Source organism: Mustela putorius, unplaced genomic scaffold (assembly GCF_011764305.1).
Source record: "Mustela putorius furo isolate JIRA1106 unplaced genomic scaffold, ASM1176430v1.1 tig00003911_pilon_pilon_pilon, whole genome shotgun sequence".
NCBI classification, from domain to species: domain Eukaryota; kingdom Metazoa; phylum Chordata; class Mammalia; order Carnivora; family Mustelidae; genus Mustela; species Mustela putorius.
In genome coordinates, this window is record NW_025422058.1 from 2818251 (window position 1) to 2844563 (window position 26313).

The window sequence follows — 26313 nt, forward strand, 5'->3', positions numbered from 1 at the left end:
GGCTTACTTGATACTAACTTTTATTTTGTTTTACTGGTGAATGGGGTGGAGCAAAAGATCAAATAAAACAAAAAAACTTTCCACTTTTAATAATTGGGATAGAAATATTTGCAGCATAGTTTAAGGAAACATTTTCAAATTTCAAATCCTATATCCCAATCAAGCATTTGGAGGGGGAAGGGAAAGAAATTTATTACCTTAGTTATTTGACTTTGTACTGGGTAAAAAAAAAAAAACTCAATAGATTAGAGAAAAAACTACCTACCTACCCTCTATGCCCCTAGCTCTGTAGAGAAAATGGTTACATATGAGCAAGTGGAGTAAGCTATTTAATTGACTCTAATCCATCTGTTGTCACAACTAGGAATTCCAGGCACCTCACAGGATGCTGGTTTGTCATTAGTATCATTGTATTTCAAATCTGATACACAAGAGAGAGAATTCGTATTCTAAATCACAAGATATCAGCATCCAGAATGGAATATTAAATTAAAAAACTATCTCCATAACTTTGATAATAAGTACCCTCAAAGTTAGAAATTTTGAACAGGATTAAGTTAGGCAAATACATAATTTGCAAAGATGGCTTAACTTTTGCCAACAGTGAACTAGCATTTTCTTCTAGGTCTCCACTCTGCTAATGTCCTTATAATTACAGCATCATCCCCAACATTCCCAGAACCTGGTGGCCCAAACGCATTTTCTGTGTCCAAATCCTCATTGCTAATACAGCACCTCTATCTCCACGCCCACAACCAGAAACCTTTCTCTAAGAACAAGGAAAATACGAACAGCTTTTTCTAACATCTCTCTACCCTGTTCTCACTCCCTTTTACCAAGTGAAAGGCCTTGAATACAGGGAAAACATGTGATTAAAAGCAACATGGAAAGCCAGTCCATCAGCCCCTCCTGTTACTTAATTCTGAACCAGTTAGATCACCACCAATCCAGACCCAGTACTAGAAAAGAAAAAAGGCAAAAAAAAAAATAAAAAATAATAATTGTTGACAGAGGTCCCTGGTCGTCCACACCTTCTGTTTCAGCAGCTCCTGTGAATTCTATCACTTCACTTTTCCTACCTACATAGCCCACTAGGAGTTAACAGCTGTCAGCCAGGCAAGAGTCATTCTGGCCCAGAGGTCAGCAATCTTATTAAATCCCTATGCCACCATTGGGACAGAGCAGTGCCCACATTGCTCAGTGCAAGGCAAGGGGAAAATGATTGAAGAGGGAGTTAGAAAAGCCAGAGGGAAAATGAAAGAATAGAAACTAGATGACAGCAAGTGGTAGAGAGAAAACCACCAAATATGTCCACACCTAGGCTGTTCCTATCCTTCTAAGAATTCACGAAGGAAGAAGGCATTTGGTGTAATTAAATAAACATCACAATGGGGAAACTCCTCTAAGACAATCTTACATTTTTGTAATCAATGTCATTCTCCTGTGAATATACTGCCCACACCCAGAAGTACTAGTGTAGTCATCCTCTGGCATTTTGCAGACAAGTGTTAAAAGTCTGCAAGTACGAAACATATTGACATTTATTTTTATAATGGCAATGCTCCAAAACAGAATGAGCCATTTTTCATTTTAACAAACAGAACTGGGCTGGAGCAAACGCATGGGAGATAGCTTCTCATTTTTAATCTCATTTATGTATGCTAAAGACATTATTACACAATCTTTCTAGCATTAAATCTCAGCTATGCATTTTCAGGTTTATGTCCCTTCTGTTTGTAAATGTTTATATTTGGGGGGAAACCCATGATCACTGAATTGTTGTAAAGATCACAGTAGTAGATACAAAGGACCATTTTCAAACACACTACAAACTGAAGAAAAGGGATGTTGGGATGTTTGCTTCATTTGTTAAGATAAAATTGTTACTTCTCAATACACAAAACTTCACTTATTCCAACAGGAAGCTCCTATAATCATATCCAAGAATATAATTACTCTCTGCTCATGTTGCCTATGATTTTTTTTAAACAACATGTAACAGAAGAGATGTATCTAATCTAAAGACAATAAGAGAGTAGGGGATCCAGCAACAGAACCTGAGAAGCAGCTGAAGGTCTATGGTTATTTAGTCTGGAGAAGCTGACAACTCAAGAAGGGAGATATATGTGAGGGGAATTAGACAACCTCTTGATAGCACCAGATATCAAACCAGTAACAATAGGTAAGAGGCTTGGGCAAACAGAGCATAATGAAAATAAGGGAAATTTTTATTTTGAAAAATTAGACTTTAAAAAAAAACAAGTAAAATATAGAAGGATCATCTAGAAAGAACACCTGAGAAGAAGGTTATGGAGAAAATCCAAATGAGAAAATGACTCCATCACACTTCAGGTCTTTCTGGACCAGATAGACTATATCTCATCACTGGAACTATCATTAACCAAGAGTAGAAAAAAACTATATACTCTACTCTGAAACACTCTAAGAACTAATTAACTACCCAGTTATTACTTGCTGCTAATGCCAACTGGTCAACTATAAAAGTTATTAATATTTATTTCCTTTTTTTACAGAAATATGGTTTTAATCAAAATAGGGCTAAGCAAATGAACAAAGCAAATGCACTAACATTCAATATGGCACCAAACACAGCTCAAATGTTTCATAACCCTTTCTTTCTCCTATTCCTGAGGCCATTTTCCACTGGCAGAAAAGATGGAACAGAAACAGAATAAACACAATAGAAGAACTGCTTCTGATCTCTCAAATCAGCAACAAGCCACTTTTGTGCCCCTTCAGCTGACCTCACAAATCGCTTTAATATAACATAATTTTCCGTAGTTCCCATATAAACAATGCGTTAAGTTGGGGGCAAAGGGGGAAAGAGCCTGAGGAAATGGTCCGTCCTTCGTCACTGGTGTCACAGTCCTACGCTTCCTGTGACAATCTCTGAACTAAATATTCTACTAACTGACATGTATGATACTCACTTTGTAGCTATTCTGTGGTGGAGAAGCTGGACTATAATAGATTAAAGTTCCCTTCCAAACCTTAGAGTCTATAAGCTCATACAACTTGGAAACTAAAGCTGAATCAAACTGTAAGCAATATACAAAATCCACAGAAGAATTTTGAAATACTGATTTTTCCCCCGTCTCCCCAGCTGTCCAAAGCAGACATTGTTATAATTATTCATTCATTCCCAATTTATGGACCACCTATTGTTCAATATTTATTGAGTACCTGGACATTATTCCAGAAACTGAGCATGTAGAAATAAACTCAAGAAATCTACCGCTAGTCACTATGCTAGTGACACATTTAAACAGTTCTAAAATACTTAAACCATGAAAAACTTAAATGAATTTTAACACTCATTTATAAAGGCTATATAATGTACATACTTCATGTATAAGTCATATGTAAATTATGATCCCAGAAGTTGGAGAAAAAAACCAGAATTCTGAAGAAAGTTAAGAGATTATACACACTAGATGGATCTAACATGTATCGAAGCAAATATTCAAAAGCTAAAGAGCATCATTCCAAAGTCCAGATATATGGTCCCAATAAGGCACAGATCATGTGATCAGGGACCACTTCTTATGAATGCTTTTCTGTTTACTATAAGCTTTTAGTCATCACATCAGCACTGGGTGCCTAGCAGACATTAACTCTACCATCCACTCATTCTGCTTACTATGTGCAAGATACTATGAGGGGGGATCGTTTTCATCTTTTATATATAAAAGACATGGTCCAGGCACCTGGGTGGCTCAGTGGGTTAAGCCTCCGCCTTCAGCTCAGGTCATGATCCTGGGATTGAGTCCTGCGTCGTGCTCTCTGCTCAGCAGGGAGCCTGCGTCCTCCTCTCTCTCTCTCTCTCTCTCTCTCTCTCTGCCTCTCTGCCAACTTATGATCTGTCAAATAAATAAATTCCTTTTAAAAAATATAAATAAATAAATAAATAAAAGACATGGACCCATGTTCAAGGAGCTCAGAGTACACCAGTCAAGTTTAAACAAATATACACAAACAAAAATCATAATATAGTAAAAACAAATTACCATAGGGAAGTTTGATCGTACTGAATAGTGTAAACTGTTGGAAAGAAAAGTCAGAGGCCAATTTTGGAGAGTCCTGAATAACAGGCTAAGAGAGACCTAGGTGGTATTCAAGGTATGGTCCCACAGGTCCGAATCAGAACCCAAAGCAGAGAATGAGGGAACAGAGCCCCAGACCCCATCCACCATAAACAGGGACAGGTAATGCCAGCAGGGCTCTATAGGGAATTTTCCAAAGAAAGGCAGCATGTGGCTCCTACTACGTAGCATCAGACAGCAGACACAGGCCATAGGCAGGGAGGATCAGTGCAGCCAGGCCTGGATCCCATAAGATCGGCAAAGAACCATTACACAGGCCGCAGCATGGTAAGAAAATACACTCAGCTACTGACTTCAAAGTCTGTCCACAAGAGAACCCAGTGAACAGAACACAGCCACTGTAAACAGCAGGACCAGTATCATGATTAATTTTATGCTAAGCCAATCAAGACAATGGGCTGGGTTTCTGAAATTTCCTCTAAGAGAGAGATTCCCCTCAGTGACTAGAAAGAAAATAATCCTGCAAACAAGAGCTGAGGAATCCCAGCTATGGAATTGGGATTGAAACTGGAGGAAGCCAGGATCCAAGGGTATCATTTCAGCTGTCCTGAAAGAACTCATCTTCTAATAAGCTGAAGGACAAAACTACTACACACATATTGAACGTCAGCAAATGCAAGAAGATAGAACTTCTCCCCCAAGAACTTCTCCCCAAGAACTATGTAATTTAAATTCACATGAAATTCAGAGCAAAACTCATCAAAATTTTCACTTAAGGTATGCAGTCTCGGAGAATTACTAAAAGATTTGCGGTCTTGCTTATTAAGAAAAAATATGTATTTATTTCGTGGAGAAAATAATTTAAACTAATAAGAAAAAAATGACCTTGAGCAATTAATATTACCAAAACTTCTATAAATTAAACATGGTAACATGTCACTACGAGCATTAAATGAGATGGTAAGTAAAGAGCTCATGCAGGTACGTATTAGCCTAGCTTTTACAAATGTATTTCAGTGAATATTCTGTACCAACCATAAAATGTACTACAATGTTATAATAAGAAAATGAGAAACAATATAAAATAAATACCATAATAGGGAAGAAAAGAAAAAAGTGCCAATTAAGATGCATCGATTGTAATCAGAGATCTTAAATCAGAGATCCTGATTTCAGAGATCTTAAAATGTGGAAAGATGTGTTTTAGCATTAAAGTAAAATTATACTAACTTTAATGAAATTAACAGCTTCCTTAAATTCAGGACCACACCTGAAGGGAAATTATCCATGCTAGTATGCTAGCGGTGAAGATTAACTCCATCATGACCTTAATCACAGGACACAATGACAGCAGGATACAATGTCAATTTCAGCATCACATAAAGTACCATATTGGCCTTGAAAGGGATCTCGAGAGAATACCTTCTTGCCAATATTCTGATTTTGTACCTCTCTGATTCCCAACCCCTAAGAGACAATTACTCCCATAACAATCTGCACATGTGTTTGTCTTTCCCTGCAGTTAAGAAACTACAGCTGTGCTTTAAAGGCTTTTAAGGGCAAAATTATCTTGTTGACTTTTGAATCCTAGTTCTGTAACTGTTTGATGAATGGTTAATGAAGGACTCCCTAAGACATCTGAAACATCCAATACAACCAGCTTAACCACATCAAGACATATCTGTAAAAGGTAGAAGGTAAGCAGGACAGATGAGTTGCAAATGCCCTAAAATTTACTTTTCTCAACCACAGTTGCCATGAAGTGAACTGTGTCCCCCCAAAAACCCTTACGTGGAAGCCCTAACCCCCAACATTTGGAAATGGGACCTATGGAAGGTAGTTTCAGGTTAGATGAAGCCATGAGGGTGGGACTCTCAGGACAGGATTAGTGGCTTTATAAGAAGCCAAGAGAGAGCACCCTCCTCCATGTGAGGACACAGGGAAAAGGCAAGCAGAGAAAAGGGTCTTTACCAGGAAGAGAATCCCTGGATACCCTGATCTTGGACTTCATCTGGACTACCCACCTTCAGAACTGTGAGAAGTACGTTTTTGTTGCATAAACTAACCAGTCTGTGGTACTTTGTTATGGCAGCCTGGGTAGACGAATACACTAGTTTTACCCTAACCATATTCTGTCAAAGAACTGTTCGCAGGTATTACTAAGAGAGTGATAAATAAACCTGATCTCCTAACCAACTCGAGTGGGAGTAACATATCTGAAACAAGGGTGAAAATATAACTCTAAAGACATGAAGGGAAAGGAAATACTTGCAGGATAAAATCCTAGACAAATAGTTAAATCTGAGTTGGGGGTTGGGCCTTTCTCCCTTAATGACAGCATAAAGGTCAACAGACATGTTTCACATTTGAGTTGGAATCAAACACGCATCAGGTCATTGGGTGGGGACATATAAAAATTAAGATCATGTTAACAACTGCAAAATACCTCAGTAATACTGTCAGGCCAAGTAAAGTGAACACAAAGTGACCGCAGTGTCTCTAACAAGCAAAAAATTGGAGTATGAAATCTGTTGGGGTGTAGGTTTGAAGATGGGGCTATGTAGAGGAGAAGCCCTGAGTTACTGATACTACACACACAAATCTCCAAGGGGTTTCTTACTGACTGTGATGACAAGAGAATTACAAGTTCTCATTTCTTACGTGCCTACCATGTGCCAGGTACCGTGTACTGTGCTCAACACTTCAAAAAAATCTATTATCTCATTCAATTCCCACCACAATCTTTTACTCCCCATTTCTAATATGTTACTGAGTCTTTAGAATCCTAGCACCTCAGGGTGTCTCGGTGCCACAGTCAGCTGAGCATCTGCTTTCGACTCAGGTCATGGTCCCAGGGCCGTGGGATCAAGCCCCGCATTGGGCTCTCTGCTCGGTGGGGAGTCTGCTTCTTCCTCTCCCTCTGCCACTGTTCCCCATGCTTGTGCTCACTCTCTCTCACTCTCTGTCAAATAAATAAAGTATTTTTTAAAAAATAAAGAAGAAGAAGAATCCTAACACCTCAATTTCCCATTAGCCATCTCCTCCCTTTTCATTTCCACCACCAGGATCTTAACTTAGGCCAGCATCTCCTTTAAGTCCTGGGGCACCTGGGTAGCTCAGTCAGTTGAGCATCTGACTCTTGGTTTTGGCTCACGTCATGATTTCAGATTCCTGAGATGGAGTCACATGTTGGGCTCCATGCTCAGCATGAAGTCTGAGATTTTCTCTTTCTCTCCTACCCCTCCTGCTCATGATCGTACACTCTATTTCCTTTGCTCTCCTGCTCTCTAATAAATCTAAAAAAAAATTTTTTTAAATAAAGTGCTGAATGGTTATATCGTTACTAAACTCCTACTTTCTTTTTTTGTTGTTGTTTTAAATATTTATTTATTTATTTATGTATTTATTTGACAGAGAGAGTGAGATCGCAAGTAGGCAGAGAGATAGGAAGAGAGGCAGGAAGAGAAGGAGGGGGGAGCAGGCTTCCCGCTGAGCAGAGAGCCTGATGTGGGGCTCAATCCCAGGACCCTGAACCAAAGGCAGAGGGCTAACCCACTGAGCCATACAGGCGGCCCCTAAACTCCTACTTTCAAGCCTTAGCCCTCTTCAGACTCTTCCCCCTTTTATTTTTATAAAAGGCAGGCCTATCACTCTTTCTCCAATGCCAGAAATTCTAAATCCTTAAGCATAGCATGTGAGACCCTTTATATGGTCCCTATCTGCCCCTGGAGACTTAAGAAAAAAACAAACCAACAAACAAACAATTGCCCCTTCCAACCATGTGCTCTAGACTCAAATAATTTAGCACTCTCAGCACAATTTTAGTATCCTACATGGGCCATCCTGCCTCACTTCTCCATGCCTCCTGAAAACTCTTGCAAATCCCCTAAGACTCAACTCCAACATCTCCTCTGAAAACTTCTATGACCCTCACCCACCCCCCAGAAGCCACCACCAATCAAGAAATGACAATCAAAAAGTAGGCACTTCTTCTTTATGCCCCAGAGGTCACGCCCATTCTATGGAAGTCATTTGGAGAGTATGTGGTGCTGAAAAGGAGAAGCTGGATGCCCACCCAAAGGGCACCCTTTAAACTCCCTCTGTCACCAAAATCCAGGGTATGGTTCTTGCTAAGTCAATTCTATCAGTGACAAAAAAAGAAGAAAAAATATGATCAGACTGGAAAAGCTAAAGCTTATCATAGTAACCAAAGATTAAATGACACAGAGATTCAATGACAAACATACAAAGATTTAATGACATACGTTAGATGTTTTATCCCAGCATCTAATGAGGATTGAAAAAAAAATAAAAATAAAGCGTATGAAATGACAGTGTAACAAATTTCTTCTTGTCTTTATTGTATCTAACTGACTCTCACTGGGTTCTGATCCTATTCATGCCCACAGCAGGTCTGGTTTTTGCAGCTTCATTGAAGCAACATAGATGATTTCTTTCTTTGTCTACCCTGCCTTGGGAGTTAATTTTCAAAAAGCCCAATCCTTAGATCTCTTTTCCTTCTCATTTCAATTGTCATAAAGACATACTTTCACCATATCACGCCAGGAAATGAGTAACCCTGCTAACAGCACCTAAAAAAATATGCAAACTACTAACATTCCTGAAGCCAACGAAGATTTTTAACACATTGTCTTTATCTGATTTCCCTCCTAAAAATAAAAATTGAGTGACTGTATCATGAATTATGTCTTTGACGGGTAAATATATATGTCTTATGTATGTTCCACTTTACTCCAGCTCTTCCAAATTTCTTCCAAGAAATTATGTACTCATATGAAACTAGTTATTATGTTTATTGAAAATAAACAAAGTCAGCATTTTAGCAGCCACACATATGAGTGGCTATTTCTTTTCCCTGAGCTGTGTATAATACCCAAATATTTCAGAACATCTTGGGTTAACACTTTGGGTTATTATCTGTTGATTTTCCCAGCTCTAATCTTGTACCACCAGAAGAGAAATTACTTGAAAATTTTAAATGAAAGTATACATTTGGATGCTCTATCATCAAGTTACTCTAACATACAATTCTCTTGGCTAACAATCTAGACAGTGCTGGATAAATCCAACCCCCTTGCTTAGAACCACAGCCACTTTTCTAACCAAAATGTAAATGCAAAAATCCATTACCTAAAAATGCCAGACAACGTTGTTTTCAGAATTTTTTTTTTTTGAAGGAACAAAGGAAGAAAGAGGCACATTAAATTCTAACTAATGGGACATGGGGAAGCTTCATCAGACAGAGATTAACAATTGCCTGACCATCATGGTATGGCATTGTTATTTGGATAATGTGAACCATGAGCAGACAACACAGTACACAAAAGCTGTTCTGAATTAGAAAAGCTACTGACTCTGCTAAATCACATACAATACACTGACCACTAGCACTCATGGGATTGTGGTCAAATATCCAGCAAGCCAGCTGGGCCAGGAACGGATCTCAGAATATCTACGGAGTAAACAGTAGTCAACAACTTTGTTCCTCCATATCCAGTAACCTGAATATGCTTTCTTCACAACTTCTTTGAATTGGAAGAAAACAAAATTAATACTGGATAATACCTTGGGTAGGCACGTATACTGAAAATCATCCTAAAAATCCCTTACTCAATAAAAGCTATCTTAAACAGTGAACGCATTGGAGAGCCAACAAGGAGGAAGACATTGCTCTTTCCTCTTGCCTGTTTAGGAAAGGATGCCATCAAGGGGGGGGGGGGGGAGTCTCCTATCTCTTTGTTACGTATTTTTGCTTAGTTCGATTGTTTAAAATTACCAACATAAAAACATGGAAATGCATTCTTCGGAAGTCAAAGTTCCAATTTCTATAGCCAGTCTTCTTACTTGGCAATACTGAGTAACTCCTATTTCTAGGCATGAGTTTTTTGCATCCTTAGAAGAGAAATATTAACTTATTCAAAGATTCTCTCCAATGTACAGACAGCTTAGAATTTATTAAGCAATAGACTTCCATGTTTTTAACTGAAATAATTATGCTGAAGTCTGTATTTTTATCCTACGTATTATCTGTTTCTTAGAAGACTGAACCATAGTCATCCCATAAAAATGGTCAGTACTTTTCCTTAGAATTCTCCAAAGGAGACTTCATAACCTTCCTTAGCAATGAACTCACATATTAAAAGAAAAGAGGACAGAATGTTATACAGATTGCTCAGAATCAATGCATTCATGGAATCCTGGAAGGCACAAACCACAAGAACGTCCATTTTAAACATTTGGAGAGGGAAGCAGAAAACACATCAGCTCATAATGAAGAATTTCAGTATTGAGTCTGTCCCATAGCGGAACCACTACAGAAATGGTTAGGAACAGAAGGTGAAATTCTGGCTTCAGTTTCTTCTTTATCATTATTGCTCTAAAGCACCATTTCCCAGTGTTCTAGAAGATATTCACAGATGCTCTGTTGGAAAGGGGGTCCCCACAGCCCCGTGGCTGAATATAACAGTTAATTAAATAGGTTTCTCTGCTGCTGGACTTTTCAGAGCCTTGGGATGTGAATATAGATTCTGTATCTCCCAGAGAGGAATAAAAGAATGCCTCATTACCCTGTCTTTTCCTCCCCACCTCCCTAAGGAATACCTATTAATCCTTCTTGAAACAGAGAGCACTCTCATACCTACTAGACTACAGAACAAAATCTTTTAAGTCTCCTTCCCCTCAAATTCCCACCAGCCCATCTATGCAAATTTTCCCCTATGCAAAATTGAAATTCTGCTACAGGTTACAGATCATCAAGGCAATACTAGACATTAATGGTTTAGTGCATATAAAATGCTTGAATGAAAAAAATGAATCCTCCCTTTGACTGCATTGCCCATACCTTTCCCAGAGTAGATCAAATTTACTGCATAAAGAGTGAGATTAAATTTAACATCATTTCAAGCTTTTCTTTTTCTTTCTGGCAGTGACATAAATACACCGCTATGATACTATGACAGTCTGCTTCAAGAATATGGACTCAACCATCTACTTAGATCTCTCCTATGCCCTCCCCCACCACACAGACCTAGGATTTCCTGATAAAACAGCTCAGGAACAGAAAAGCAGCACAATCAGGGGGTTACTCCAGCAGCTTGTCTTTATACAACCTGCAGCTTCAGAGGTCAGCAACATGAAAAAAGCAGGGGAAGGGAGGGATGACTTTGAAATGTGTCATGAAACAGAGCTGTTTATCAATATGCCTGACAAGAGTAAGGTGAGAGCCCATTTCAGCCGGCCAGAATGACTGCTGTATATCACACTGGGAGGCAGGAAGCCAAGACAGAATGAGTATTACCAAGTTGTTATGGTAACTAAATTGTGCCTGGTTCCATAAAACATTAGCTTTCCATTGCAGAGACCGTGTTTAAAATTCAATGTAAGTCAGGGTCTCTGCTCCAAATGAGGCAGCAGTGGTCACCTCAACCCACACTAAGGCAACCCGAGAACTCCACTTGGAGAGAACAAAGTAGAAGCCACAAACCAGGGTAGGACTGGGGCACTGGGCCAAATGCCATCGCCCATTAAATGTCAACACTGTGACATCAGGACCTCAGGGACAACCTTCTCTACCTGACCTCACCAAGAAGCAAGCATGATCTGGAAAGGAAAAACCAACAAAACCAACAAAACAAAGGTTATGGAAACCACAGCTAAAGACAAAAATCTCGGGAAGGCCAGGGTCTGACATCGGCACAGGCAGAACAGCATTGTGGACAGAGGCTTTGGAATCCAAGAGGCGCAGCTTGAATACTGACCTTGTTTACTGACTACCTGTATGAGCCAGAGGAGACACCCTCTTTTCACTCAGCCTGTCTGTACTGAAAATGTAATAAATGTGGAACAGGGTAATGGATAAGAGTATGAGCACTACCATCAAACAGCCTGGACTGCAATCCTTTGTCTGCAGCCAAGTGGCTTGCCCGACTCTAGATAAGTTACTCAACCTCTCCGAGCCTCAGCACCTTCCTGTAAAATACCAACAACCCCCAGTTGTGGTGAAGATTCAGTAAGACCCTCCTCCTGACTGGAACGGAGCAAGGACTTCATACATGTCAACTACTGCTATGGTTCTGGTAGTAGGAGCCATCACTACCTACCAGAGACACTATAGCAGCCCCCCAACAATGGCCACATCCTAATCCTTGAACCTGCCTGATACGTTCACTTACACGTCAAAGAGATTTAGATGGGATTACATAAAGGATCCTGAGACTAGAAGATTATCCAGGCAAACACAGTGTAATCACAAGGGGGAAAAAGATGTGAGGACAAATGCAGAGATCAGAGGAGAGATTTGAAGATGAGCCATTGCTGGCTTGGAAGACGGAGGAGGGGCCATGAGCCAAGGAACATGAACAGAGTCTCTAGAAGCTAGGAAAGTCAAGAAAACAGACACTCCCCAGAGCCTCCAGGAGGAGCACAGCCCTGCTAACACCTTGATTTTAGGACTTATGACCCCCAAACTCTAAAAAATGTGTGGCCCTTTTGATTCATAACTATATTAAATTTATTTTAGTTGTTTTAAGCTACATATTGGTGGCAATCTGTTACAGCAGCAATAGGATACTAATAACCACTTTATCAATATATTAAATGGGAAAGCATGTGAAAAAAGCATGGCACATAGTAGGCATTGAATAAATGATGTATTATTCAAACTGTTCAATTATTTTTGAGAGACGCCAGTGACTAGAGAGACCTCACGCCTCTCTGAGAAACCAATCATGTAGTTTTCCACTACAGCTAATGTCTGTTACCTGTAGCAACCTGGATACCTCCTACCACATATCAAACAGCTACAGACAGGATATCATCCTCTAGCCATTCATTCTCAGATCATTGCACCTGAAATAATCCAGACAACTAAATGAACCAGAAAGGGAGGTACCATCAACCAAAAAGCAGCTGAATTCCAAAGATGAGCAAACGTAGACAGGAGTATCATTAGCCCAAGGCAGTCTTGTAACTTAAAGCAGAAAAAAACCATAGTGCATTAAAAAGAAATAACCAAAAAAAAAAAAGTCTACTTGCCTCAGGTCAGGTCTAAGACCACTGAGCCCAAGAATCTGAGGGCATCCATGAGAAGCCTCCCAAAGATCACAGAGAAGGAATGAGACACAAAAATGTAAGAGCCTGCCCCAGTCAATAATGAGAGAAAACAAATACAGGATCACAAGCTTGTTTCTCCTCCCTTTTGCCACAGCTAATGTCTAGTGTGAACGGAGTATTACATTCGCTCTTGGCAGCATGTCTGTGACATGGCAGGAGAGGGGGGGTTGACTTCATCCCCCTCCCTCTGCAAGGACCTTGGATTCCTGCTGCCTGGACGTTACAGCCCTAGAGGAGAGGCAGCTTTAATTGAGAGAACTGTCGAGACACAGCGATTAGGGTGATCTTAGAAACAACACTCCAGATCATGAGCAGGAAGATGGATGGGGTGTCTGCAATACAGAGACTGGGCCTAAGGGACAAGAATACAGCAGAGAAACAAGGAGACGGAACAAAGGATGGAATTAACTGATTAGTTGCACTGGGGAAATAAGTAGGCAAGTCAAGGTTATTACTTTCTCGTGTACCTGAAAACAGCCTTCTGTTTACACTGTATATGACCTAGGGTCTCCGCACGAGGATGTTCTTCTTCATGACTATGGAAGGTCAGGGAACGGCCCAATCACTTTCATAGGCACAGAGAAGAATTTCTCACTTACTTTTTGTTTTTAAACGCTTTAGCTAGGTCTCCATTCCCAAAAGTACATTTTGAAGGTTCGGGTCTTTTGAACAAACAAAGGTAGGTTAGAAAAAAACAAATCTGCCCAAGCTCCTACCACTGAGAGAGACTAGTAGGAGTTCAGGGAAAGCACAAAGACGATGACGAAGCCGGAAAGGAATACCCCATGGCCTTTTTCTTCTGCTAGGATTTGCACTGGCCCAATACTTAGACTTCACATTTATGATGTGGCACAGGAATCCAGCAAAGGGCGAAGGATGGGTGTAAGACACAGACGGAATGCCAGAGTTTTGGAACTGCTCCAGGGATCCCTCAGGATCATAGGGCAGGGTGCGCATGGGCAGGAGGGTGGGGAACAGGATTGCTTCAATCTGAGCTTGCCTTCTGTTCGTTTTCTATTTAGGCTTCATGAAGGAAAAAATCCTTAAGAACATCTAATCATCCAATCCAATCATCTCATTTTACTGACCAACAAAAAAATTGAAGAGAGAGTAACCAGTTTGCCCAGAATGGGCTTTATGCCTGATGACCCACTGTAATTTTTGAATAACACCCCCACAAAGGGACAATAAGTTATGTAGTCACCCACATGAGAAAGGTTATAGATCTGCCTAAGACCCCACATTTTCATGTGATTCAGCCCATATCAGAGCATCTCTCATAAGATCCTTCCTCACACACAGAACTATGAAACAGAATGTAAAATCTGTATTCACTTTTAGGGTGAATTGTGAGATTTCAGAGCAGTTTCCTATTTGATGCCATGAACCTTAGGACACGTATTTGCAGTCTCCATCTCTGGGAGTACTGCAAGTTGATAAATGTTTCTGCAGGTGGTTTATGACCCCTCTTTATGGTGGGTGCCCCCAACGTGTCACAAGTCACTGTTCTCGCCTTTCAGAACGTGACCTCATCTGTGTATACAGCATCCCTTATGTTGTGCTTCCTTGAAAAAGGAGGTCCACACACCCAATCCTTATCAAATAAATAATGTTTTATTTGCTTTTTGTTTTTATTTGTTCCACCAACAGGGGAAATATTTCCATTATCACCTAGTAACAGTCGTAGAAAGAATTTAAACAGTCACTGGACATTTTTCCTTATTTTATACCACACGGGTTCTTTGCCTTGAATATTAATCAAAGAGTGCAAAGCCTACTTGTATGGTCCTTTTGAAACTTACGTCAGACTGTTGATTTTTCAGAACAATTAGGACTTCAGTTGAGGGATAAAAACCATCTGAACATGACCCAGAGACATCCACCAAAGGACAGGAGAATTCCAGTATAAATGGTCCTTATTTGTAGATTTTCTTTTTTTTTTTTTAAAGATTTTATTTATTTATTTGACAGAGAGAAATTACAAGTACACTGAGAGGCAGGCAGAGAGAGAGAGAGAGAGAAGGAAGCAGGCTCCCCGCTGAGCAGAGAGCCCGATGTGGGACTCGATCCCAGGACCCTGAGATCATGACCTGAGCCGAAGGCAGCGGCTTAACCCACTGAGCCACCCAGGCGCCCCTTTATTTGTAGATTTTCAATTTATCTATTTTTGAGTAATATAACTAACAACACAAAAATTATGAAACAGAATGTAAAATCTGTATTCACTTTTAGGGTGAATTGTGAGATTTCAGAGCAGTTTCCTATTTGATGCCATGAACCTTAGGACACGTATTTGCAGTCTCCATCTCTGGGAGTACTGCAAGTTGATAAATGTTTCTGCAGGTGGTTTATGACCCCTCTTTATGGTGGGTGCCCCCAACGTGTCACAAGTCACTGTTCTCGCCTTTCAGAACGTGACCTCATCTGTGTATACAGCATCCCTTATGTTGTGCTTCCTTGAAAAAGGAGGTCTACACACCCAATCCTTAGGACCAAGGATCTTGGGCCATTCACATCCCAAAAGGACTTCTTCCTAGCTAAGAGAAAGACAGACTCCTGAAACACGCTCAGGATGAAATTGTGCACTGCAAATGTGGACCCCACCGCATCACCTCACCATAGCCATGCTGCCTTCATATCCATAGCCCCGCCAAGAACATGCAAATGCAGAGAGAAGACAAGGATTGAGACAAGTCCCTTATTAATATATTCCCAGTATCACACCTTCCCAGGTTCCTAGCAATATTCGAACACACTGCAGTGAAAAAATCTTGTCAATCTCTACTCTTTTCCTAATGCTCACATGAAATCTTACTGGCAACAGAAGAAAAACTAAATAGTAGAAGTAGGCAATAAACAATGGAACAGTGATGAGAAAAGCTACAGCATATTTTCCAATAGTCCCTGCATTGGAACAATAGGTTATTTTCTCTACTCTTCCAGCTTTCGAAAATATTTGCTGCATGTGCTCAGGGTAATAGATGCATAGCTTAGACGGGACTTCTTAATGTAACCAAGACTGTACTGTAACAAGGAAGATGAATACATTATTTCACCTTGGCAGTTGTACTACCTTTCAATTTCCTAGTTTAAATGCAAAGATCCAGAAAGAAACAGACCTGCATTCCTATCTCCACTCCAACACAAACCTGCTTGTGCGAATCTCTGAGCCTCCCTGGGCCTCAATGAGGTGAACATATGTAGGACTTATTTTGTAAAACTGTATGAGGTTTATTTGCGATGTCTAAAGCCATATACAAGCAAATGGCTTTTAAAAAGAAACACAGGACATTGAAAACTGTTTTCTGTAAGATCCAGGAAATGGTCTCTATGATAAACTGATGTTGTCACCAAAGAAAAGGTTTTTTTTCTTGGCCTTCTGAGCCTCAGGACACCTGGACGACTTGGAGGGGAGAAAGGTTACTACAGAGAGGGGAAACATGGAGATTCAAGAATTTAATGGCAGAGTTGGTGGGGGAAGGGAGCAGAATAACTAATTCTCCTTCTGAGATACAATAAAAAATTTCCCATATTCCTTCCAAAGTAATGAGTAACTATTCCAAAATCTGAAAGGCATATACAACTTTAACCTTGTGAGCATGATTTCCTCAAAAAACTACTTTCTTTGTGGGGGAGGCACTGAGGACTATACACTCAAAGAGAATTATTCCTCTCTAGTCATTTGTTTGGCAGGAAAACCTGATCTCTTATGTAATTAGATGATTAAAAGTAGTATTTGAGGGATGCCTGGGTGGCTCAATTGGTTGGACAACTGCCTTCGGCTCGGGTCACGATCCTGGAGTCCCAGGATCGAGTCTCACATCGGGATCCCAGCTCCACAGGGAGTTTGCTTCTCCCTCTGACCTTCTCCTTGCTCAAGCTCTCTCTCACTGTCTCTCTCTCAAATAAATAAATAAAATCTTAAAAAAAAAAAAAAGTAGTATTTGATTGAGCCCTAGCTATACAAAGTGATCTTGAGTTGACTGAAGGACACATTCAAACCCTTTAGTTGACAATGTTTATGTTTGGGATAATATATCTTTACTTAGATAATAAACATTTCCTATTTAAACAATTTTAAAACTTATAATAATGTATTTATTCATCCCAGAGGCAGGTTTTATTAGTCCCATGTGAAAATGGAAAGAACATGATAATACTTTAAATCAAACACTCCTGGGGGGGGGAAATGATCGAAGTATCCACAATGATCATTTTCTGTGAGAATAGCGACAAAAATTATCAAACTTAGATCAATTTATGAAGAAAGAGACTGCACTATGTAACTATAATTCACCATTCACTCGCAAAACTACCGGCTTTGAAGAAGCATATGTCACACATGAGACCCACTGACCCCAGAACACAAGTAGAAGTGTCCTAAGGAATAGTTCTTTCCATTTGTGCCATGTAAAACAAGAAGAGCAGGCTTTTTTCCCCCTTTCAACTGTCATTACTGATTTTAAACTATGTATGACTTCCCTCAACATTACAGAGGCATAACTAAAGACCAATCATGGGGACGCCTGGGTGGTTCAGTCCCTCAAATGTCTGCCTTCAGCTCAGATCATGGTTCCAGGGTCCTGGGAGGGCGTCCCACAATGCACTCCTTGCTCAGCAGGGAGCCTGCTGCTCCCCTGCGCGTTCTCTTTCTCTCTCTATCTCTCTCTCTGACAAATAAATAAATAAAACATTAAAAAAGAAAAAAAAAAGACTGACCATGGTTGAGGATAGCCCAGAAATAATGAGTAGTAGAATCCCTGTTCCCCTTTCTTAATCACAGATGTGAATTCACAAGTCTGAACACTAGAGAAACTGGGTGCTAATGCTACTCTACCACTAATCACTTTTGTGAATTCAAATAAACCGCTGAACTTCATTCCAAGCCTCAGTTTAGTTGTCTATAAACTAGGGACAAAAATATTACCTACCTTCCAAACTTGAAACTATTATATGCCAAACTATTTCAGAAAAAAAGCAAACTATAACAATGCAACAAATACCAACTAGTTATTTCCTATGAACATTAAACTGCCATGGGAACAGTAAAATATTTTTTGCAGTCTTCCTAAAGATTTTTTTCTGAACTAATTTGTAAAAAGAGGAAATAATTTATTGTACTCACATACTTTGAAGGCTGCCATTTTTAAAAATTGTTTTTGACTAGAAGAGAACATAGAATTTGAACACTTTGAGTCACCAGGCCTTAGGGACTCTTCTATTTCCTCTAAGAGATGGTCTGACCCTGGCCATAGGCTATTTTAATTTACCCCCCATTGTCACAGCTAGCTATCATGAAGACTCAGTCCTTGGTGAAATCAATCAGGCCCCCAAGAAGAATAAAACCAGTAGGAACAGGCAGCAGATGAATCTGGTTTAAGAGTCAGATAAACTTAACAATAACAACATCAACAAACAGTTGGCTGCAGTAGCATGTAATTGTACCCCCTTATACCCAAAGCTAATCAATTAGCAGTGCATTGTTAGAAACTGCCCTTTGGTTTGATCCTTTGGAATTTTCCAAAGCCTCCCCTTCCCAGCATACAACTGTGAACTGTTTCTAGTAGAAAAAGATGTTGGCGGTTCCACCCCTCTATCCCTCTCCATTTTATCCCCTCTCAGTCCCGGAAAGCTTTAATACCTGCACAAAATACCAGGCTTTACACTACTTGGCTACACACGCAAGAAATAAAAATCCGTATAACTCGGATTCTAACCATAAAACCATTTGTGCACACGGTATTCCCATCATGCACAAAAAAAGACGTTTGGGGCTGAAATGTAAAGGGAATTATTTATTTGCTAAGCATGACAGGAGGGAAAATAAAAATGCAGTACTACGATCCTCACAATTAGAACTCCGCCAATTTATTGTCCAGTACCCGAGTGCTGAATTTAATCTACTCTTTCGATGTAGCGTTCACATATATACGCATATACAAACACATGCACACAGACACAAAAGGGTTGAGCATGAGGCACACCACACAAATTCTATTACAGTGGAAGCAAGGAAGACATATAATGAAATCTTTTTCCTGTCTCCAAGGTCATCTTTCTAGTTCATGGAATTCATTTAATCCTGAAGTCTAATTCAGTGTGTCCTCCTCTACAAATAAATCCATACAGGCTCCTAACAAGGGTCCTAAGAGGGGGTTCAGAATGCAAATGAGAAAAACAACCATAACATGGCCACTGGTAAATTGTTCCTTTTGGGTAAGCAACACAAAAGTAGCATTTTTCTAATTTAAGTATCTTTTAGATAGCAATAAACTGCTTTATCAAAAAAATTAAACTGTAGCTCTAAGCAAAAAAATGAAACTAATAACGTGAGCTAGAGGTTAATTTTCAAGGGCTTGGATCTATAATTTACCACCCACTTCTTTTTCATTAATGGCACCAACTTATCATTAAAAACTTCCCTAGACTGTGCCTTCCTTTGGTACTAGTGATTCACATGACTGAGAGAGTAACAATTATTCATCATTCAATCTTTAGTAACTGCTCAAAAGAAAAGACCAAGGTCTGACTTCACCTTTATATTAGACAGATTATATAAGAAGTTACAAACACTTAGAAGTCCTGCTGTTTAGAAACAGAATGTTTCAACATGAATTGGAAAGTCAGGGAGATAAAACCACTCTCAGCCCAAGAAATTATCATGGTAATTACCTTAAAAACCTTGCTCCAGTAATAGAGACCTAACTCAAAACACTTTTTAAAATAGCAAAGAAAACAGAATTATCAATTAATAAAACTCTAAGTATGCTATGAGGTTATCAGTCTAACAAAATATTATTTGGTATTTTACTAACAGAAAAGCCAATGATATATATAATACATCTTGGTATACAAAAGTACTGAAATTCTAAGAATGTTTCTGTTTGTGAAATACTTTGTACTCACGAATACACACATTTTGGGGCACCTGGGTGGCTCAGAGGGTTAAGCCTCTGCCTTTGGCTCTGGTCATGATCTCAGGGTCCTGGGATGGAGCCCAGCATCAAGCTCTCTGTTCAGTGGGGAGCCTGCTTGCCCCTCTCTCTCTGCCTGCTGCTCTGCCTACTGTGATCTCTCTTTCTCTCTCTGTCAAATAAATAAATAAAGTCCTTTAAAAAAGAGAGAGAGAGAGAGAATACACACATTTTTACCAAAACAACCACTAAATCTGTGTCTTACTTAGTCTTTCCTGAAAATTTTTTATTACATCTAAATGGTTACTATCTGCTGACTGACCCATCTATCCAAGAATGGTATGTGAGGGATTTTCGAATGAATATTCAAACACAATTTTGTGGTTATCCACAAGTCACTGTCAATTATTCAGCCTTAATGGGCCAGCAGAAGCCATGACCATTTTGTGCCCTAGGCCTCGACTCACGTGGCTCTGGACCAACTGAGTCAAGGAAGAGAAAACTCTTTCAACTTCAAACATTCCCTGGTTTTTTTTTGTAGATCACCTCATGTAATGATTCTACCTTTGCTGATACTGAGACACAGTAATGTTTACTATGGGATAGGATTTCAATACCCTCACCCTCACCCACATTTGGCTAATCCCACTCAGGGTCCCAAACACTGTTTGCCACATTAGCGCTTCATTTTTCATTTCTACCACATCTCCTTTTCTAATGCTCTTTCCTCAGGCAGGTAAACAAGACAATCTCAGATTTCTGAAAATATTTAAAATTCAGCTCTTGTGTTTGGGACCTTGTTATGATGTTAAAATAATACACATTGCAATTGACTTTTAAGGAAGCATCCAGTTCCTACCTTGCCAACCTCATGCTGGACACCTATTCACTATTCTTAATAAAATCAAAATGCATAATAAATGCAATTTACTTACTAGGCACTTACTACATTGAGTTCTTTAGCAGCAACAGCCCACCTAAGTGCCACATCAATTCTGAGACAGGTATTATTATCATTCCCACCTGCAGATGAAGAAACTAAGATTTGGAGAAATTGAATCATTTGTCCATATACAGTCTATAAGGAGTGTTATCATATTGTAAAGACTCAGCTCTTTACATGGTATTGCCTCTATTAAGCAATCGTATATTAAGAACTTATAATTCTAACATCTCTCACACAGAATTCTATACATGGCATCCCTGTTCAATATTCTTCATTGATCACCACTACCTCCAGAATAAAGTACAAACTCCATAATCTAGAATTATATGTTTTCTGAGCTGCCCCCACCCCCCACAACACCGCCCCCCTACCCACCCAGCCTCATCGGCTTGCACCTGACCTATGCATATTTTTGCTCCTGGGGACTCACTGTTCCCAAACTTTCATGTTCCCTTATGTCTTTCTACACTTGCAGAGTCACATCCTGAAACATCCTACTCCATTTTGTCCATCTGGTAAGTTCCCACTCATCTTTCATGACTCAGTTCAAGCATCTTCTCTCTGGGCATCCTTCCCTGATGCCCAGCCACCAGGCAGAATGGTCACTCCCACTTCTGCTTTCCTGTGCATCTTGTTCATACATCTAGATCGACTATGAAAGCTTCATATTAAAACTATCTTCCAGGGGCTCCTGGGTGGCTCAGTTAAGCAGCTGCCTTTGGTTCAGGTCATGATCCCAAGAGTCCTGGGATTGAGCGCCACACTGGGTTCCCAGCTCAGCAGAGAGCCTAATTCTCCCTCTCCCTCTACCTGCTGCTCTGTCTACTTGTGCTCTCTCTGTATCTCTGACTCTCTGTCAAATAAATAAAATCTTAAAAAGAAAGAAAACTATTTTCTAGTGTCTCACCAGCAATGAGCTCCTTAGGAGCAAATACTTTGTCATCTTTGCCTTTTTGGAAATAGACATGCATCAAGAATTAGTAAAGGAAGTGGGGGGTCCTGGGGGGACACAGTCAGATGAGCTTCTGACTCTTGGTTTCAACTCAGATCATGATCTTAGGGTCATGAAATGGAACCCCAGGCTGGTTTCTGTGCTCAAGAAGGGGTCAGCCTGAGATTCTCTTTCTCCGCCCCTCACCCCTGCTTATAAGCACATGTGCTTTTTCTTGCTCTCAAATAAAGCTTTAAAAAAATAAATAAATAAGCAAAGGAACAAATGTATAACCACCACTAGTGGAGCTGAATAACAAACATCCCCTACTACAAGCTCTGGAATTCTTGGACTTTAGAGTTAGCAGCACTGAACAAGTACAAAGATGTGATTTACAAAAGGTAATGTCTACATCATAGAACAAGTTCTTAAAAGAAAAAAAAAAAAACCTTCTATATAGAAAGCTCACTGTATAGCAACTGTATCTGTTAGCACAGGCCCAAAGTGGAAAGAGGACACATAGAGGACACTACAAATAGCTCCACAGCTGGAATGTAAGGTAAAGAAGGCGAGAAGCAAGAGGATACAAGGCCAAATCCCAGGGCTCCATATGCCATAGAACAGATTCGATTTTGCTTGAATACTTTACTATCGCATTTCCCAGTTAGAATACCCATTCTTGTATCTCTGCATGTCTCAAGGCTACCCTCCATGGTTTAAAAGCCACTTTGTCCACACGCATTCTGCATTTTCCCCAGCTAGAAGAGGTCTTCCTCTCCTTTATCTCTTCCCCTCCATGGATACTTGTACTTGTCTACAAAACTTGCCACATTTCCCTTTGCTAGACATACACCTGTTACAGCCAAAGTCTACATCCCTAGCACAAAGCCCAAAACCCAATATACTGTGGCATGAAGAATCAGGCAATCTGGGGCACCTGGGTGGCTCAGTGGGTTAAAGCCTCTGCCTTCAGCTCAGGTCATGATCCCAGGGTCCTGGGATCGAGCCCCGCATCGGGCTCTCTGCTCATAGTGCCCTCACCTCACCTCGAGGTCCACTGTTAGTCTAATTGGCCAGAGCCATCATTGACCATTGTAAGATCCATAAAGGCAATGGAAATGAATACATGCGACCTGTACTGTAATTTATTCATACCGTTTCTCCCTTTCACCTCACCAGAGTCACCTCTGTCCATGACCTTCAAAGAAGGACTTGCCCTTGAGCAAAGGCTCAAGTATTAGGATGGTAACCATTAAAAGGCTTTCTTCTAAGAAGCTCCTCTTCCCCTGACTACAAATTCAAACATCATGAGTTCTCCAGTGAAAACACCAAGATTCCTGATTCCCTCTACAGGTCCGCAATCCCTAAATGCAAACCATAATCTAAAAGCTCAGAAAATCGGGTGCCTGGGTGCCTCAGTCAGTTCAACATCTGCCTTAGGTTCAGGTAATGATCCCAGGGTCCTGGGATGGAACCCCTCGTAGGCCTCCCTGCTCAACGGGGAAGCTGCTTCTCCCTCTCCCCCTGCCCTCTCCCTGCTTGTGTTCTGAAAAGTCAGTAAGTTTTTTATAAGCCAACCTAAAGCAAAATAAGGTTACATACTCTTTATCTCACTGTATTAGTTTTCTATCACTGCTGTAATAAATTACCACAGTTTTAATAGCTTAAAACAACATGAAAGTACTGTCTTAGAGTTTTGAAGTTCGGAAATCAAACCGGGGTCTCACTGCGCTAAACTCACTGTGAAGAGGACTGCACTCCTTTCTAGAAGTTCTAGGGGATAATCTGTTTCCTAGCCCTTTCCAGCTTCTACAGTGGTGCATTTCTTCACCCATGGTCTCCCTCCCTCATTTTCAAAGACAAGTCACACCTCTCTGACCCTGTTCTCATCACATCTCCTCCTCTGACCACAGCTGGAAAAAGTTCTCTGCTTTCAAGGACCAGTGGGATTAGATGGGGCCCACCCAAATAATCCAGGATCACATCCCCATCTCAAAGCCCTTAAACCTTAACTCTAAGTGCAAAGTCCCCTTTGCCATGAAAAGAAACATAGCCCAGGTTCTAGGAGTTGGGATGCAGATATTTTGGGAGACGGCTATTATTCTATTCACTACTCCCATTTATTCTATGGATTTTCTTACAGAAATAGTCATTTGTTTGACAAAGAGTTGCGGCCCCAGGCCCTAGTCAGATTGTTACATAATAGCTCTGTGTGTGTGTGTGTGTGTGTGTGTGTGTACACACACACGCACACACATTCTATTGAGTTTCTAAAATATGGAAATGTCCATTTCTGAAATATTTCTTACCCCTAGGTTTCAGTACGAGATTGTGACCTGTACTGTAATTTATTCAGACCGTTTCTCCTTTTCACCTCACCAGAGCCACCTCTGTCCATGCCTTTCAAAGAAGGACTTGCCCTTTTATTAAGTCAGAGCCAAAAACAGTGCCTGGACTTTCATTATTAGCAAGCAGAGTGATTATGCTTTAAAGAACATAGGGTTCTTTAAATACTTAGTGTGCCTGGTTGGCTCAGCTAGTTAAGCATCTGACTCTTGATTTTGGCTCAGGTCATGATCTCAGGGTTGTGACATTGAGCCACATGTCTGGCTCTGTGCTGGGCATGGAGCCCGCTTAGGATTCTCCTTCTTTCTCTGTACCCCTCCCCAAATAAATAAGTAAAGCACAAAACCAAGGTCTACTCCCTCTCGCTTTCCTGACTTCCCAGTTTTATATGGCTACTGAGTTGAAATTAGGGTCCCTCTTTCTCTTTTTGACTTCCCCTTCTTAAACTGTGGCTAGACCAGAGCATATCAAGACTAAATGTATTTACATATTTGGACTCAAGACTAAAGTATGTGTTCTGAACCATCACCTTCCGAAAAGCCCTGCACCATCTCAAGCTATTAATAAAGTGGTATTCTGATTACCATTTGGCTGCTCCTGCCTACATAAATCTTCCCTAGGATCCTTGCATAGGGATGGCAGGAACTGGCAGGAAATATTCAGGCATTTCTAAGACCCTAACATACTACTAAAAAAACCCCACCTCGACTCTCAAACTACAATTAGCAAGCACTAACATCAGGAAGTTTAAAAGTTCATGAGATGCATTTCCACTCTGGCGGGAAAATAGATATATATATTTTCCAACGTATGATACAGACATTTGCCCTATAGGGAATACTCTGAAGAGACATTAGTTAGCAAAAAAGGAAAAAGCTATAGGTAATGGTATAATTTCTAATTCAACTTCCTGTGACCTTATTGAGAGTTTATCTGCTGTAGGCAGAAAAGACTTTGTGGTTATTGAGGCCATATATAGGAGACCTTCAAAAGAGCATTAGCATTCATTAACAGTGTAGAACCCAGGGTAACTCTCAATTATGGTAACATAATTCAACCCAATCTTGTGTTGAGTGCAGCTTAACCGTAATAAATTGTAAAGTCTAGCTATAAATAAGCAGCCAAACACTCTGAAAAATAAAAAATTAAAAAAATTTAAATTAAGCACATTCAACTTCCTCCAGGGCAGGGACCAAGTATCTTCTTTACTCCTATAACCCTGACATCCTCATCACACCACAGAAAGGCAATTAAAGTGTATCTATAAACTTTAGTTTTGTTTAAACGCCGTGTTTACTTTGTGGGGTAAATGAATGCAATGCCAAATATGCAAAGCACATAAAACAAGCACATAAGATGGGACCTATTAGCCAACAAATAAACAAAAGCATGCTTATCAAAAGACATCTCGGACAACACTCTCAGACTTTACACATGTCTGCCATAGGTGCTTTTCATGGACAACTTGGAATGGTTGCATTTCCACACATTTCATAAAGAACAAAAAAGTCAGATCTGTGTTGTTTAGCCTTAATTCTAAAGGTAGTTCTTTTTGCACTCTGTGCTCAAACAGAAAAATATCAAGAACTAGTAACTTTGCTAACTTTTTCCTGAGGCTTGTGATACAATTCATTTGTGATGTCCTAAAAACTAATTTCTGAATGACCGCTTTGTGGTGTTCCAAGTTCTCCCAGGTGAAGCTTGCTCAAACAGCTAAGGAATGGGGGGGAAATCAATTTCAATTCCCAGAAAGCATGATATTGGTGTCGGCCAGTGAACAGCATCATTGTTTCATATCAAGATAACCACGGATCTGAAAAAATTCCCAGGGGCAAGAATCCTATTAATTACCCTACCTAACAATGTACACAGAAAAAGTACTAAAACCTCACACTCCAAACCATGAAACTGGTGGAGTTCTTCTCATTTAGGAGAAGGACCTAATATTTACCCCAACTTAAAAACTCAAAAGACACTTCT